The sequence below is a fragment of the Chrysochloris asiatica genome, unplaced genomic scaffold (assembly GCF_000296735.1).
Source record: "Chrysochloris asiatica unplaced genomic scaffold, ChrAsi1.0 scaffold00029, whole genome shotgun sequence".
NCBI lineage: Eukaryota > Metazoa > Chordata > Mammalia > Afrosoricida > Chrysochloridae > Chrysochloris > Chrysochloris asiatica.
In genome coordinates this window covers 10,694,890-10,712,409 of record NW_006408547.1, presented here as the reverse complement: position 1 = coordinate 10,712,409, position 17,520 = coordinate 10,694,890, and positions in this window count along the sequence as shown.

Here is a 17,520-nt window from a genome sequence, read left to right as displayed (position 1 = left end):
TTAACCCGAAGCTCCACAGCAGTACTAGAGTCCATAATTTAAGAAGGAAAGAGAGAAAGGAAGAAAGAGAGAGAGAGAATGAAAGAACGAAAAAATGAAAATAAAGGAGGGAGGGAGGGAAGGAAGAAGGAAGGAAGGAAGGAAACGAAACTATGTACCTACCTACCTCTGAGTCCAGTTTCAAGACTTTGCTGTAGTCTCCTGACATTGTGCTAAAGGGACAATTGTTTTTGTAGTGCAATAGAAACAGGCCCTGCACTGTGTTTGTTGGTGGAGAAATCACCTCGCTTGTGCCCTGGAGCTGCTAATTTATGATGTGACCCAGCTCCTCTACAGTCCTGCTTCCAAAAGAGGAACTGGTTTGTAACGAGAGCTTTTTCTTGACCTGAGCAATACCTATGTCCTCAGACACATCCATCGCCTCCCCCGTTTTCAGTCTCCCTCCTGGAGTGTTCTCTAACACATGGCTCTGTCGAACAGAGAACAGAAACGGGACCCACAATATCCATTACAGAAATATAAGGTTTTAAAAGATGATACCAGCTTCACAGTTGCTAGATATCCAAGTCTACTGTGAGTAACATTTGCTTTTAAATGACATAGAAACTTTCCTTTTTTCTTCCTGAAGGATTGCATTTGTCACACATGAAAACACTATTCTTAGTCTCCAGTGCAATCCATTAATTATTTTATAGATCCAAAGTCCTCTAGCAAGTATTACAAAACCACATCACATAACACTTGCAAGTACTGCATTTCACATGTGCGTCTTTGATTCATCTGACAGCTGTGGAATAACCCACACAGTCAGGGACTGCTCCAGGGAGTCCCCTTATGTGCAAAGGAGGGGTGCACGCAAAGGTGGGGAGGAGCTTACGTGCAATTATTTCCCCTCCTGATCCGCCCTTTAATTGGGCAGGAAGCAAGTTCTACTGAACAGAGGCTCATGTGGGGCATGAGAGACCTGAGTTGTGGTCCTAGCTCGGCTGTTTCTTGTCACTGTAGTTTTTGGCAAGTTCCTGAACTTCTCTGGGTCTCAATTCCATCCTCTCCAGAGGATAGAGGTTTCAAGTGTGAGAATTAATAACATGCAGTTTAATGTGCCTGAACAGTGCTTGGAGGAGAATCCTAAGACATCCATCTAGAGAATGAATACTCCTAGAGGAAAATGAGGTCTTTTTTGATTGTTTTGTAGGGATTATTCAATTTAGGATTTATGGTTAGGTTGCTTCTTTATTCATAACATTCTAGTAAATTGAATGTAGAGAAATAAAGGCAGAGAGATGAAGATTTTTAAGCTCACTACTCAGCTAACTGTTAGTTCCTTAAATCCTTATGACAATAAGGAAAGGCAGATAGTATTATCATGAGTAATTTTAGAGACGCAAAAGGTGAGGTCCAAATGAGGTCAGTCATTTGCCTGTATGTCACAGAGATTTTCCCAGTATGCTACACTGCATGGCTGCTAGACAAGATGTCTGATTTCAGTCTAAACTTCATAAAACAAACCAGGTGTTGAAATAGGTGTCCTGCCACAGAATGCCGACTGACCATGCTGTTTTGATCTGGTCATAGATCCTCGTGCTTCCTGGATTCTTCCCTTAGGCTCCCTGAGGAGTGGAGTTGTTTTCTATTTGGGAGACCACGTTTGGTCATTTGAGAATGTGTTTTGCTGCACGCCTTGAAAAAAGGGAACTGCTGCCGTGAAAGGAAGAGTCTGTTTCCAGTGTCCAGCTTCTTCCATGTTTACTTCATTAGGTTTCCTTTGAACAATTGGGTCCTGAAATCCTTCAGAAATTAAGAAGTTCAGTGAGAGGCTAGAGTTTTCTTTCTTTTTTTTTTTTAATCATTGTGGCAAAATATATATAACAAAATACTTGACATGTGGACTTCTGCTGTGGCACTGTAGGATCAGCACTGGACTGCCAACCACAAGATCAACAGTTCAAACCCACCAGCTGCCCCTCAGAAACCTTATGAGTAGGAACCAAATCAATGGCACTTCAAACCACCATCAGTTCACTGACCATCCCCACGATGAATTTCCAAATGTTTTCTCCACTTTTCATCAAAACTCAGTGTCCCTTAAACAATAATTCCTTCTTTGCCCTCTCACCTGTCTCTTCGAACCACTCATCCACATTTGTCTCTAAAGAGTCTAATTTATTAGGCACTGGCAAATAGTTACTGAGTATCAGCAACAGCAATTCATTGACATTTCAAATATTTCCCAACACTACGATTTTTTTTTTAATTTATTCTAGCACATGTTGTTGTTGTTGTTAAGTGTCATCGAGTCTGTTCTGACACATAGTGACCCTGTATTGGGTTTCCGAGGAGCAGCTGGTGAGCTTGAACCGCTGACCTTGCAGTTCAAATGGCTTTGCAGTCTGGTGCATTAGCCCACAGCTCCACACCAGCACATGTTAGCAAGAGGTTAATCTGGAATCAGGAATTCGCCCTAATGGATCTCCACAACAAAGCACTAAGTGTTAAAGGTGACTATTAACCCAAAGGAAGGAATGACTCACAAAAACCTTGAAAATGATTCATATATGGATTGCATTAATGAGAGCTCAGCCTGCCCTTGGAGGCCAATCTATACCCTGCCCAGGGTCCTGTGAAATCCTCTAAGTTCCACATTTTTTTCCACAGTAGAATGAAATTGAGGAAAGAAGTATAAGTGCCTTGTCTTTATTGGAAAACTCTGACCATGTAACAGTGTGGAGACTTGTCCTGTTTTTAGGTCGACCAATAACAGCACCATGTAAAATAAGCCACATTTTCAAAATTAAAAAATTGTCTACACACAAATCCATGTTTCTAACTATGATCAACCTGATTGTAAGTCAAAGGGTCTCAGACAATATGGTTTACTTGAATCTTGTTAATACTCTCGTACTTCCTAGATCATTGTATTTGGTAGCAATTTTGTGGTTTAGGATGCTTGAAAATCCAAGTATGTTTTTGGCATTGGAGAAGGATTAGCATGAAATTATTAAATGGGATGAAAACAGAAGCTCAATTGTTGATGGAAAGATAATTGATGGAAGAAAACAACAGACATATGAGGAGAAGAATGACAAGATGTTTTGAGGATAGCAGGAAAGAGAGATTTAAAGGAGGTCAGACTATCAAACAACTGTTTTGTTTATTTCCTGGGGGCTGTCTTTCTTCTCATCATTATCGTGAGAATAAATGTCTTTCTTCTCATCATTATAGAGAGAATAAATTTAACTTTTAAAATGGAAATGAAGGTGAGAGAAACACCCCTCTTCTCTTACTTTTGGCAGAATTTAAATGAGACAGCTACATCCCTGAGTTTTGTGAGGCTCTTCCACCTCCTGAGTTTGAGTCAGTAGTTTTCATATTTATACAATCTAAAATGAATAATCTCCTAATTGCTGTAACAGGAAAACAAGTGAACAACTAAGAGTGTCACCATTGAAGATAAAACATTAGTTTTGACGAGAAACTAGTAAGAGTGCATTGTTTTTGCTTGTTTGTTTGTTAACCATCATAAGCATATGACTGCCCTTACAGAAAGCAAAAACAAAAGTATTCTATCTCAAACATCAACACTACGCAACACCAGTTTGTGCATCTCCAGTCTCAGATTGTATTTTGATAATCACTTGCTTGGAATATGGTGTAAGTGGGCCTGGATTTAGATTACTATTAACTTTTTGTGACCATTTTTGTTATTTCTCATCAATTATTCTCTCCATTAAAATCATTATTTTGATAATGATCAGTTACCCCATACTACTGCAACATATTTTCCCATATTTGCCTAAAACCTGTATTATTTTTTTACTACTGCAACATATTTTCCCATATTTGCCTAAAACCTGTATTATTTTTTACTTACTAATTTTCTTCAGTTCAATATTTTAAGTAAATGTATTTCTTTAATAAGAAACACTCAGTAGCATGCTTCATTAATAGAAGAAAACCATAGAAAACAAGAAGAAAAACGTAAGTGGTGCTATTAAATGGAAAAGCAAACAAACAAAATTAATAAAAAGCAAGAGGACCCTAGTAACAGCCAATCTAATTAATGTTCAATGAGGTCTATCATGGAGAATCAGTAGAATGGAAGGAGATTAGCAGGGGAATTGTGGAAAGTGAGAATAATATGCAAAGGAGGATCTGGGAAAGAGCAGTTTAGGTAGAAAACATTTGATTCTCTTGCTAGTACCTTGGCATTTCCAACAGCAATCTGTAATCCCCCCTGTTCAGAATTTTTCTATTGCCAGCATTACAGCCAATCATAAAGAGCTATTTAAAGAGCAGAGCGTAGGAAAACTCATGGTTATGAAGCCAGACCAAAGCTAAAACTTAAAATCATTACCATGAAAACCCATTTCTCAAAATCTCAAAAGTTGAATTCCTGGATATTTTACTGAAAAGCTGTCAAAAAGTATTTCACTGTTGTTAAGTAAACTAAGATATACACAGCACTTTCTACGTGGGTTGTTCTACAAGAATAGCTGTAAAATCATGGTTTGATTGTTGTTGTGAAGAATACATACCTATTGATGTAATTTTAGAAAGTCTGTACATCACGTATTATAATCTCGCATGCCATTTTCCGGGAAGAACTGGCAGGACAATGAACCCTATAATGCATGCTTGGATCCCTTGTCTCTTTTTAATCACGCTGCTTCCTTCCTACCCTTGTGTGACAAGCATATTCTATGACAACTCACACTTGTTCAGTGAACTCTGTGATCACAGAATGGCTGCTTTTGCCTTTGATGGTAGAGGATGTTATTTTACCAGCTTGTTTGAAACTGAGCTTTCTTTGGGGGCTGCATCCCCTGGGAAATATCAAAATGAAGTAGTGACCAAAAAAAAAAAAAAAAAAAAAATCAACTGAATTAAGCAGTGACCAAAAAAATGCATGTGTTCTCTTAGAAAACAATATGTAGGCAGTAGGAATAAAATGTGTCTCCATCTTTTCTCGTTTCATATCAAATACTTGAGGAGGAAATCTGAGAGTCAGGATGGAGGAATAGAATTGAACATAAAACCATACCCACTGCCATTTTGTCGGTTCTCTCTCGTAGTGGCCCTGTAGGATGGAATAGAACTTTCTCCTTATGGTTTCTGAAACTATCAATCTGTGAGCTAGATGACAACTTCGTGTTTTGCCCACATTGTGGCTGGTGGGTTTGAACTGTCAATCTTGTGATTAGCAGCCTAATGATTTAAAAAAATGTCTCAGAACGACAATTTTTGATCTCCTAAAAAGGGGAAATAATTATTTCTTCTTTTGTTGTTATCATGTACAAAATCTGTAAAGTGAAATTTTTATCAAAAGAGGGTATCTCTATTTCCACTTTGATTAGCCTCCAGGGCAGTGAAAAGGCAAGGGAATGATTCCTAGCCTTTAAAACTCTTTAAGGATGAAATCAGAGAGCAAGCAATGCTGACACCATCCCAGCTCCATTGACTTTGCAGCCTTAAGAGCACTGGGTTATGGTCCTCACCCAGACCTAGAAAGAAGAAGGCTTACTTCAGACTTGGCCTTTTCCTTGCTAAGCGTGTCCTGTAATAGGCACTTCACTTGCTTAATTTTCTTACTAACACTCTCTGAATTCAGGATCCAGTTTTAAGAACTGCTTCATTGTTGGGACTTTTTCATGTGTGAATAGTTGGATTGTCCCATCATAGATTACGAACAAGTGTCTAATTTTCAGACTTTGCACAGTTGATACAACTACCATCCATAAGGACCAATGGTATATCACTGTAGGATAAATCAAAAGGTTGGTGGTTCAAACCCACCCGCCACTCATCAGTAACCCTATACAGGGTCATTATGAGTCAGAACTGACTTGACAACCCTTAACAACAACAACAATCCATACACCTCTAATGTCTCTTTGGCAAAGTAGCCTTGTAAATCTAGAGATATTTAATAATCCTGTTCTTATAATGATAAGAGATAATATTTTATTTATCTGGCATATTATATTGAAAACAAAAACACTTCTGTTACTCCAAAAGTTATACCCAGTGCCTTAAACAGTAATAATAAATAATTAAGTCTTCATTGGTAAAATAGATTGGTAAACCTTTATGAGATAACAGCTAGGCCTCTAGCCCAGAAAGACTTGAAGATGGGATAATTCCAATTGCACAGCACATAGCCAGGGTGTCTGGGCTCGAATCCACTTCTCTCACCTTGCTAACTGAATGGCCATGGAGAAGTTACATTACCACGCTGAATCTCAGTTACTTTATCTCAACTAGAATCTCATGGTGTTGTTATAAAAGTTAAATTTGCTTATACTTATAAAATATGTAGTGGCATATATGTTGTTGTTGCTTTTGTTAAGTATCATGGAATCGGTTCCTACTCATAGTGACCCTGCGTAGGTTTCCGAGGCTGCAAATCTTTATGGGAGCAGAATGTCTCATCTTTCTCCTGCGGAACCACTGGTAGTTTTGAACTGCTGACCCTGAGGCTGGCAGCCCAACTGGTAACCACTACACTACCAGAGCTCCTTAGCGGCATATATATACTAGTCTAAATTTGATATTTTCACTAATAAAAAAATACATCCCCAATCCTGAAATTTTTATTTATTTATAGAAAAAATTCAGTAAAGATAATTTTACATTTCCATTTTTCCAAGAATGTTACCATTTTGATGTATACATCTTGAGTCTTATTTTCCACTGGTTTTATATGCTATATCAGAACAAAATAATATGTAGTATTGTTTTGTATTATTTTGATTTTATGACTTGTTTTTCTTTTCTTTTTTTTACTTAGCAAACTATTGTAATTTCCCCCAAGGTATTTTTTTAACATCAGATGTGTTCGGTTTCAAATAACCGAAAGTTATACCCAGTGCCTTAAACAGTAAGAATAAATAATTAAGTCTTATAAATGAAAATGTAAAAGTGAAAAACTTCATTCTGATTGGTCCAACAAAGGTTACAGAGTCATCCCTGAACAATCCTTACATTCAGAGTTGTGGGAAAGTGAATATTGTGTGTTTATTGGCTTAGCTTAATTCTTATAATGAAGCAATCCCAGTGGCAAAGAGTATAAGAATATGCTTACAGGCTGGGGTAGGAGTTGGGGAAGTTGGTCATGATAATGGTTGTGGTGTTGGTGCTTATTCCCATCTCAAAGGTTGTGACACAAGAGGATAGGGATTGAATGAGCCTACAGTAAGTCTGCACAATTTGTAATTTGCTACATTATTCTGTAAGGTTATTTTTATCCACTGCATAATATATTTTATTCTTGAACACTTAGAAACTTAAAAAATATATTATTTGAAAATTTACATTCAATATTTTTGTACATACCTCTCCTGTATCATCACCCATATTACTCATGACAATGTTCATGTTTCTTTCTGCCTGGTTCTCATGGCTGTATTCTCATTTCTTACAAATTCCTTTTTGCTTTTCTTAAATTTCCCCTTATTTTGGCACCTTCTTTTTCTTGGCACTTCCTCATATATTTTTCTCATTATAAAACCTGTAAAGTATAGTTGGAGGCCTATGTGATTTTATAGCAGGTGAGTTTGGGTTAAAACGTGAGCTCTGCCACTCACTCTCAGTCTGATTTTAGTTAAGTTATATAATTCCTTTGAACAACCATCAGTCTTTCATCTTACAGTGTGGACAATTACAACAAGCACACAAGCTACACAAATCAAATGGAATAACAGTGCCAGGATAACTGCTGGTTCAATCAAAATTATGTCTACTACTATGGTTTTTCCACTCTTATATCCATGGCATTCGCTTTGGTTTTCATTTTATTTCTTGCATTTAAAAAACTCTGGGCCTAGTGTGACACTGGACTAATCACAAGGTTAGCAGTTCAAACTCACCAGCTGCACTTCAGAAACACTGTACAGGATCACTCTGAGTCAGAATTGACTTGAGGACACTTAATAACAACAGCTCTTAAAAATGCATGTTAAGGGGGATAGCCGAAGATTGTGGCTTACCCACAAACACCTTGCTGTTCTCATACAGCAAAGACCTGAGAAACCAAGTGAGACAAATATAGGTGACAGTCTGGGTGCCCAGAACATCGAACAGAAGGATGAAGAATTAGAAGCCCAAAGAGAAGGAAAAACCAAATGAAAACAGGGAACAAGAAGACTTGTAGACTGTAGGTGTCCTACCATCTTGCTCAGCACAGTGTGACTACATTGAGACAAAGAGATCAGTGCTTCTGAATGATTAGAACAGGGTGCTAAGTTCAGCATATTGTCAGTAGGAGACAGAGATATACTGTGTGGACACACTGGGTGAAGCGAGATGAACAGAATATGAACTGGATCTAAGGAGGGAAATTGGTGAGGGCCCTTGGAATCCAGGTGATAATACATTAGGGAGGGAACCAGAAAACAGGAATAGGAGTATTCCCCAGTCCCAGTCCCAGATCCTTTGGCTGACTAGTACGGGCATAGTGGAGGACACTTGGAATGGCAGCTAGAAGTCCTTCCCTGGACTGGATCCTCCTTGCACTTGGGCGTGTTACATACTCACACCAGAGACTAGGGAACATGCTGTTCTCCCAGTGACCAGTGGTGAGCCACCCTGTCCTCCTCCCCAGTGGGCTGCAGTGTGCACATTCTGACCCTGTCAGATCTGCAGTCAGAGATTTGAGCCTCCCTCAGCCCATCCTGCACAGTAACACTCACTTACAATCTCCTGCACTTAAATAAGTCAACATCTTAATATCTCAGAGAGAGCAGACGGCAACCAATTGTAAAGAAATAGGATAAGATGGCTTAAAACAAATAAGCAAAAATCTTTCTGAGAAAGAAATGGTAGTAGAACCACCTGACAAAGAATTCCAAAGACTTATATTTAGGATCCAAAAACAGATCAAGGAAAACACAGAAAAAGTCATGCAACAATTCAGGAAAACAATACAAGAAAAAATGACAAATTAAACAGACAAATATCATTTTAAAAACTGACAACTCAAATTCAAGATTAACAATAAAATATCAGAAATAGGTAACGCAATAAAAGAACAAAGTAAACATAATTGAATCAATGGAAGAAAGAATCAATGAAATAGAGGACAAATCCTTTGACACAAATTCAAAGGAAATTCAGAAAACAATAATGAAAAAACAGAACAAAACAAAACAAAAAAATAAATAGGAAAGCCTAGGAGTTTTGTGGGACACTACCAAGAGGAATGACCTCTTGGTGTGGTGCCATAGGATAAGCACTAGACTGGTAACCAAAAGGTCATCAGTTCAAAACCACCAGCTACTCCTTAGAGAAATCCTACACAAGGACACTATGAGTCAGAAACAATATGGTGACACTTAACAATAACCAAGAAGAATCATTTACACATTATTGGAATTCCAAACAAAAAGAGAAATAAAGAAAATAAAGAAATATAGATTTACTGGCCAAAAACTTCACAATGTCATGAAAACAAGATTTTCATACAAGAAGCTGTAAGAACCTCACACAGGATTGACTCCACTCCACAAAGAAAGTTGCCAATACATTCCAAATTCAAATTTTCCAAAAACAATGACAAAGAAAGGATTATACTAACTAATGATAAAAGAATTATCATTTACAAAAAAGGGCATCATTTAGATTAATTTCTTGGCAAAAACAATGCAGGCAAGAATTCAGTGGCATTCCATATTTTATAAAAATATGAAAGAGAAGAGTTTTTAACTAATAATTGCATATATATTCAATAAAACTGTCTATGCAATGATGAAACTATGGCATTTCTAAGCAGAAATTAAGGCAATTTGTAAAAACCAGAACAACCTTCAAGAAAATTAAATTAAAGGGAGTCCTTAGGACAGAGAACCAATAACATTAGACGACAATCTGAAGTGAAGACAAAGACAGCATGACCCAGATATCAACCCAAATCAAGAATTTTCAAAAGTAAAACAAAGCTGCAAAACTGAAAATTGGAAAGAAGAGATGTCAACCTGTAAACTATGACTTCAAAACACAAAGACAGAATGAATGGTATTGTTAGAAGATTTCCATATACAGTAGACGTCAAAGCAATATCAAGATATAACAGACTGCTATAAACTTGGTGTGTGAGTGTGTGCTAAATTCTGTCGAGTTGATTCTGACTCATTACAACTCTGTATAGGATTTCCAAGGAATGACTGGTAGGTTTGAACCAACAACCTTGTGATTAGTAGTCCATTGCTGATGCCACAGTACCACAGATAAATGTAAGCTGTATGGTAACCACAAAGAAAATGAATAAATCTACTCACAAAAATTTAAGTAGAACAAAGAAATTGTTAACACCACAAACACACACACACACACACACACACACACACAAAGCATAATAAAATGGCAGCAGTTAGGTATTTCACTATTCATAATATGCACCCACAAGAGACAGATAGTGGAAGAATTGATTAAAAAAAAATAATAATTCTTTTATTTTTTTGCTTGGAAAGGCCTTTCTTTGGTTGTTGTTGTTAAATGCCGTTGAATCAGTTCTGACACGTAGAGACCCTGTACAGGCTTTGCTAGGAGAAGCTGGTGAGCTTCAACCACTGATGTTGAGGTTCAAACTGTCTTTGCAGTGCAGCGCATTAACTAACAGCACCACACCAGGACCCCATACAAGAGGCACACCTTAGATACAAAGATATAAATAAGTTAAAGAATAAATGATGGGAACAATATATGTCAAGAAAACAATAACAAAAAGAGCAGGAATACAATAATAATCTCTGATAAAATAGACAAAATGCGTTATAACACACAAAGAAGGCTATTATTGTTGCTAGGTGCCCTTGAGTCTGTTACAGCCCATAACAATCCTATAGACAACAGAACAAAACACTGCCTCGCCCTCCACTGTCTTCACCATTGTTATGCCTAAGCATGTTGTAGCCATTGTGTCAGTCCATTTTGTTTGGGGCCTTCCTCTTTTTCAGTAATCCTCTACTGTTGTTGTTGTTGTGTGCGGTGGAGTCGGTTCCGAACCATAGCAACCCTGTACAGGGTTTCCGAGGGTGTAAATCTTTACAGGAGTAGAAAGCCTCATCTTTCTCCCGCAGAGCGGCTGGTAGTTTCGAACCGCTGACCTTAAGGTTTGCAACCTGATTTGTAACCACTACACTACCAGAGCTCCTTTACTGTAGCAATCATGATTTCCTTCTCCAGTGACTGGTCCCTCCTGACAACATGTCCAAAGTATACAAGACAAAGTCTCACCATCCTTGCTTCTAAGGAGCATTCTGGATCTACTCTGCCAAGATGGATATGTTTATTCTTCTGGAAGTCCATGGTAGGTTCAGCATTCTTCACAATATTGTCATTCACATGCATCAATTCTTCTCTAGATTTCTTTATCTACTTGCACATAAGGCAATTGAAAATATCGTAACTTGAAACAGGGTCACCTTAGTCCTCAAAGTGAAATCTTTGCTCTTTAACACTTTAAACTAGAAATCAATAGCAGAAAGAATAAGGAAATTTTAAATATATGACTACTCTGGTAGCATAGTGGTTACAAATCAGGCTGCAAACCACAAGGTCAGCAGTTCAAAAGTACCAACTGTTCCATGGGAGAAAGATGAGGCTTTTTGCTCCTGTAAAGATTTACAGCCTCAGAAACCCTGTACAGGGTTACTATGAGTTGGAACCGACTCCACGGTACATGAGAACAACAACTAAATAAAATGTTACCTAAAAAAATCTACTGGGTAATAGATAAAATTTAAAATAAAATGTAGGAATTCTGGCATTGTGTATTAATGCTTGGAACTGCAAAGGCAGTTTGAACCACAAGATCGGCAGTTCAAGTTCACCAGCCACTCCTCAGAAACCCTGTACAGGGTTGCTATGGGCCAAAACTAACTCAACAGCACTTAACAACAACAATAACAACAACATCCGATGAGAATGAAAAGATAGCCTATCTACATCTTTGAGACACTGAGAAAAACTTATAATACACATATTCAAAAGAAGAAAGAGAGGGACCTGGTAGGATTGGGGTGTGTCCTTTGATCCTGGTTTTCAGCACTGTGAAGCTCCTAGATCCAGGGGAAGATCAATGACAAAATATATGGTCATCTTCAAGAAGTGTTGGGCCTGCAAATGCTGGAAGAAGACAAAGACCTTTCTCAAGAGCCAGCAAAGAAAGAGAAAGCCTTTCCACATAGCACCCTGAATACATACTTCTAGTCTCCTAAACTATGAGATAATATATTTCTCTTTGTTAAAGCAAAAAAGAAAAAAAGAAAAAGAAAAAACCTAGTAAGGTCCAAAATCAACAGCTTACCCTACAACTCAAACATATAAAAGAGAAGAAGCAAAAGTTCAGTCTCTAGAAGAAGGGAAATTTTCAAGTTCAGACCAGTAATAAAATGATCTAGAACACCAAAAGCAATAGAATTACTCAACACTGCTAAGAAGTTGGTTTTTTGAAAGGATCAATACAACTGGTGAACTACATGGATATAAGATGAAATGAAAAAGAGGATGCAAATCATCAAAATAGAAATGGGATGAATGACATTAGCACAAAATCAACTAGATTTTGTGATAAAAAGATAATACCGGATATTATGAAAGATGGTACTCTAAAAATTTAGAAACCTAAATGAAATAGAAAAGTTCTAGAAACACACTACTTACCTAAGCTAATACAAGTAGACATGGGAAAATTTGAACAAATCTATAACAAAAGAAGAAGTTGAAGATTTAAAAAAATCCCAACAAAACAGGCTCTAGCCAAGACAATCTCATTGGGAAATTCTACCAGTCAGAGAAACACTGACACTGGTTCTACTGAAATTATTCCAAAATATTAAAAAGAGGGAACTTCCTTAGTTTACTGAGTTGATAGGGATGAGAAATTTAGACACTGGTTATCAAAGATGGAGGTGCTGTAAAGGCATAAAGTGGCTGGCTTACAAACTTTCATAGTTGCAGAATGAGGGGGTAGGGGAAAGAAAGGCAAAGAGAGCAGAATGGATATGATAACAAGATCCTTCAATATGTTGTCTATAAGAGACATATCAAAAAGATGGAGACAGCCTAAACACCCATCAGCAGAAGGATGGCTAAAGTGTAGTACATACACACAATGGAATACTACAAAAAATTGAAGAATAATGATGAATTTGTAAAATGCCTCACAAAATGGTTGAACCTTGAGGACATTATGTTGAGTGAAATTAGTCAATCACAAAAGGGCAAATGTTGAATGAGACCAATGTTGTAAAAAGTTTTTTTTTTTTTTTTAATAGGTTTTCTTAGTAAAAGAAGCAGTCTATGATGGTTATCAGGGTGGGGATAATTCATGGGTTAGGAAGTAGACACATGTTAGCACAGGTGGCAGGGCAGGCAGTATGCAACAAGAGAGAGCTTAGCAGAGGAAAGATAAGACAGTGAGATACACAGAAAGAAATACAATAGATAAAATAAATAATGGTAAATCTATTCATTGTTGGTACCTAGAGGAAATTGCAGCCATATCATGAAGCAAAGTATATGATTTGTTGAATGTAAAACTGATGGTCTGCTTTGTAAACTTTCACTCAATTCACATTAAAAAGTTTATAAAAAACAAGAAAGAGGGAATACTCCCTAATGGAGTCTATGAAACCTGCATAACCCTGATGCCAAAGTCATGCAAAGATACCACTATAAAAGAAAATTACAGACCAATATCCCTCGTGAAACTAGATGCAAAAATTCTCAACGAAATTTTGACCAACAGAATTCAAAAACATATCAAAAACATAATACTTCATTAGAAAGTAAATCAGCATAATTCATCATTAAATAAGACAAACCGGAAGAACCACTTAAGCATCTGAATAGATATAGAAAGAAACATTTAAAAAGCATTTAATAAAGTCCAATACCCCTTCCTAATAAAATTTTAAAATCCTAATGAAGGTAAATTTTTAAACATAATTGAAGGTATATATGCACAATCTCAATAGAGAAATATTGAGAGCATTCGTTTGAGAATGAGAATGATCCCTTAACACCCCTCTTGTTCAGTTTGGTACTGGAAGAGCAATAATTTTATCCAAATTGGAAAGGAAGAGAATTAAAACTATGCTTATTTCCAGAAGACAGGATCCTACACATAGAAAATTATAAAGACCCCAGAAGAAAAGTTACTGGAACTATTAGAAGGATTCAGCAAAATGGCAGGGTATAAGATGAACATATAAACATTTTTTGGGGTCCCTTCACATTAACAAGAAGCATTCTAAAAAAGTAATCAAGAAAACCATATCATTTACAATAGTCCACCAAAGAATAAAATACTTAGGAAGAAACCTAATGGAGTATGTAAAAGACAAGGAAAACTATCAAAAAACAAAACAAAAAAATATAAGAAACTAAAAGACATCTACATAAATGGAAAAACATCCCATGTTCATAGATTGGAACACTAAACGTTGTGAAAATGTCAATGATACTAATCCAATCCAAATTCCAATACTATTCCTTACTGACATGGGGAAAACTATATTGAAAGGAAGGATACCCCAAATAGCTAAAGAAATATTGAATAAGAACAAAGTAGGAAGCCTCACGATTTTTTATCTCAAAACTTATTATGCAGAGGCAGTATTCAGAACAGTTTTGTTGTTGTTAAGCACCATAGTTCCGACTCATAGTGACCCTGTACAGGGTTGCCGAGACTATAAATCTTTACAGGAGCAGAAAGTTTCTCTTCTTTCTTCCACGGAACAGATGGTAGTTTCGAACTGCCAACCTTGAGGCTAGCAGCCCGATTTAAAATGGCCTAGTGCTGATTAAATGAAAGAAACCTAAACTAATGGAATATAGTTGAAGACCCAGAAGTAAATCCATCCACCTATGGTAGGCTGGGAGGCTTGCTGTGTGGCGCTGTGAGTTGATGAGCTGTACTGCAAAGTCTATTTAATCATAAGGACGATGATTCAGGCTCACCACACCCTCCTCGGAAACTCTATGCAGGATTGTTATGGGTTGGAACTGACTCAACAGCGCTTAACAACAATGGATGGGTGGTCTTAGAAAAAGCGGGGGGGATGGTCTCTTTAATAAATAATTATTAAATTAAATATACATATACAGGATCCATCACTCACACAAGGCACAAAGACTAAGTCAAAACATCCCAAAGATCTAAAAATTCAATGCAAAACACTAAAGTTCCAGGAAAATAACAGGGTTAGACCTAGGGGCCCTACTTTTCAACATAAAAGTCCCATCAAACAAAACTATAAATTCACCAACTACAGAAGACAAATTCGATAACTGGGACCTCCTAAAAATTATGCTCATCAGATGACTTCACCAAGAATAAAAAGAGAATCAACATTCTAGGAAAAATAAAAATCCTTGGCAAAAATATATCTGAAAAGAGTCTGTTGTTAGATGCCATCATGTTGGTACCGACTCATAGCAATCTTTTGTACAATAGAATACAACACTGCCAGTCCTGGGCCAACCTCCCAATTGTTGCTACGTTGAGCCCATTGCTGCTACCACTGTGCCAATCCTTCTCATTTGGGGTCTCCCTCTTTTTTACTGACCCTCCACTTTACCAAATATGATGTCCACCTCTAGTGGCTGGTTCCTCCTGATAATATGTCTCCAAAGTATGAGAGATGAGTCTTGCCGTCCTGTACTACTTCCAACATAAATCTGTCTAATCTCTGCAACAGCAGAAAGACAAATAATCAAGTCAAATATGGGTAAAGGACATGAGTAGACCCTTCACCAAAGAGGGACATTCAGGAGGCCAAGAAAAACATGAGAAGTTTGTCAAAATCGTTAACTTTTATCTACTTCCATGGAGTCTCCAACTATCAGGAACCCAGTATAGGTTTCTGAGACTATAACTGTACTGGAGAAGACAGTCTCATCTTTTCACCACAGAACAGCTGGGGGTTTGAACCACTGACTGTTAGTTAGGTTAGCAACCTACAATGCCACCAGATGCAAATCAATCGAGACTAGAAGAACCTCTCGCACTATTGCCTTGAGATAACCTTTGAACATGAAATTGAAGCTATTTCTGCAGAATACCTTTCAACCACATAAAGAGGGTGGTGGTGATTGTGTGCCATTCAGTCTGTTCCAACTCATAGCAACCCTGTATAGGGTTTCTGAAGAGCAGCTGGTGAGTTTGAACTGACAACCTTATTGTTCAAACCGACCTTGTGGTCCCGAGTTTATTCTATAGCACCAGATAGTCTTAAGAAATAAACAGAAAAAAAAAAAAAAAAGGTGTATGTTGATTCTTATTGTTATTTTTGCTGAAAGGAGAAAAAACACAACAGTGAGTTGGTTTCTACATGTAGATGGTGGAACCCACAAGCATCCTTAGCTTGATAAAAATATTACTGAGTGAGACACGGGATTCGTGCTTGTAAAACACTTGTTGGTTCCTCACTGAATGGCATTAAGTGAAGACGCATGTAGTTTTTTAGATGGGATACAGGAAAGCCAGTTGAACAAGAGTATTTCAACAAGCCATAAATTATATCTTAATTGGTATTTTAAAGTACTTGAAGCAAAAATAAATAAATAAAGTGACAGAAAAAGAAATAAAACTAATATGATCAAGCTGAAATCAATTCTGCCTCCCAGTGAAGTTACTTAGCATTTCCAAAGGAAAAGCTTCTGGATAATATTTCCTGGAATCCAGATGGGAAGTTAGATTAGCTATTTTCCCTCCAAAATAACGTGTGTTTTTGTCATTATAATGTAACATTTATAGCAAACCAACAATATGCTGGCCTTCTGTTAGGCATGGGCCGATATGAAATGCTTTCACTGGGTGTTAGACAATGATGAAGTGATCACAGGAGAAGTCCAAGTCCCCAGACCACATGAAAGGTTAGGGGCAGAAATTATGACAGAAAAGAGCAGAGGGAAGAAAATGACATATTAAGGCCAAGTGAGAAATAAAACTTACCTAAAACTATAATCATGAAATATTAATAAAATTATACCAAAACTTAAACATAATAACCCTTTATTAATATAGCAACTTCTGGGACTAGAATGATCCACTGAAGTGAATTTCCAGATAACTGAGACTTACACAATGACTAAACCAATTTTGACTAATACTTTTATCTGAATTTGCTCCAAAAAGATTCATGTACTTCTCTAACTTTCCTATAAAGAGATGATTAGCTGTATGTTTACCTCAATTAACAATTAAGGAGAAATGTCTCAAGGTTTATTTTAGTTATGAGGGTGGTGGTTGTGTTGGTATCAGATCAGTTTCATCTCACGATGACCCTGCATGGGATTTCCAAGGCTGTAGACCTTTACAGGAACATAAAGCCAAATCTTTCTCTCATGGAGCAGCTGGTAGATTCGAACCATAGATCTTGCAGTTAGCAGCCCATCTCATAACCCTTTACACCCCCGGGGGCTCCTTAGTGATCTCATATTATCTAAACCAGGACACTTTCGAGAGTGAAGTGGTACTTATAGTCATTGTGCCTAGATTTGGGTGTACATTAGCTCTCT